The sequence below is a fragment of the Acanthisitta chloris genome, unplaced genomic scaffold, assembly GCF_000695815.1.
Source record: "Acanthisitta chloris isolate BGI_N310 unplaced genomic scaffold, ASM69581v1 scaffold12302, whole genome shotgun sequence".
Taxonomy (NCBI): Eukaryota; Metazoa; Chordata; class Aves; order Passeriformes; family Acanthisittidae; genus Acanthisitta; species Acanthisitta chloris.
The window spans coordinates 8406-10103 of record NW_008660050.1 but is presented as its reverse complement, the minus strand read 5'-3'; positions in this window follow the sequence as shown (position 1 = coordinate 10103).

The following is a 1698-nucleotide window of genomic DNA, read 5'->3' as shown; positions in this document are numbered from 1 at the left end:
GAATTTATTTGGACACCGGGCTATGGGTTTTAACCTGGTTTTGCTTGATTTTGAATTCTTTAAAACATTATGGTATATTCTTTTTGAATTAAAAGCACTGTGCTTGCCAGAGAGGGGAAGAGGAGTCAAACTGCCAACAGATAATGAGGAAACCAACAGGAAAAATTAAGTAAGGATTGAGAATTCACCCAGACAAACGTGATCTGTCACACACTGAGCTCCCCGAGGCTACACTCAGCCTGCTCAGGATATCTGCTCCATACTCAAGAATTCCTATGTAGAATTACACCTGAAGCCCCAAACACCTCCCTGTTGTATTTAAGCTAGTTTTAATTTTAAAAGAGACCTAAATTTAAGCAGAAAATCAGAGCCAAGTGGCAACCTCAAATGAAGTTGAGGCAACTTCAGGGACCCCAGAGAAAGTCAGCTCCACAAACTTCCAAACCCAGTCTAAATATTTAGGAGAACTTGCCCCTTGCAGTTTACGCAGCATATTAGCATCTGTACTTTATTCCTCCCAGCCCTGGTTGTTTAATTGAACGTGCTGAGCAGATGGCAGCAGGCTCAGTTCCCTGCAACAGAACAATTACACACGTGTTTAATGAGCTGCTTGCCCAGGATTATTTGCCATAACCCATCACCACTCGCTCTCACAATGCAGGAAGGCTGTGCTGGCTCAGCATCCTGCCTTTCCCAAATGAGTTCGCTCCCAGTCACCCCCAGTATGATCCCAGGTAACAACCTTGGGGATGTTTAAGGAGAGACTGGACGTGGCACTTAACTCTATGTCCAGTTCACAGAATTACAGACTCAATCAGGCTGAAAAAGACCTCTGAGATCATCAAGCCCAACCTAACACCACCATGTCAACTAGACCATGGAACTATCTCCATCCCCACCACTGCTCCCAACATCTCATCACAACACTGCCTTAAGCCAAGAACAGCATTTTGTTTTTCTTCATTTCTCCCCTCTTTTTGCCATCATCAATATTTTAAGCTTATTATAATCTTTATAAATACTCCTTTTTAAATTAGTCAAACACTGGAGAGAAGGAACACTTCCCTGCCTGGTTGTACCTGTCACCTGCAGCTTTATGCTCAGGGTTAAACTCTGTGGTGGTGTTGGCAGGGGCTGAGCACAAATCCCTCTGCCATCCCCAGGGACTCCAGCAACAACAGAGTCCTGGGCACATCCCTCCTGCTCTTTATCCTTCCTTCCCTTATCCAACCCAGTGCTCACATTTAGCTACACAAATAGAAGCCTAGAAAGGGAAAATAGTGGTATCTGCAGGCACTACTGTAGGGTTCCTGGTGATCTGTGACAGCTCCAAGACACACAGGCCACAGAAGAGCTGAGATGTGTCCCTGTGAGCCTTCATGGAGCCCTGAGAAAACTGAGATCTCTTTACAAACACACATTCCCAACACATTACCCTTGCTTCCCTAAGCTCTTTGATTAGCTGAGTCAAAGTACTTGCAACTTCCAACATAATACTCTCCTGTGGTACATCAGTATATCCCTTAATGACTTGAACTGGTCTTGGTGTCACCATCCTGCTTCACTTTTTGCTTTGAACGGGACAAAGATTTGGTAAGTAAGAGAAATCAGGAAGCAATGAGAGGATCCAAGGGCTGGAACAGGGAAGATCTGGGCCCCCACCACACAGGTGGGGTCTGACAGTGATGGATGGGCACA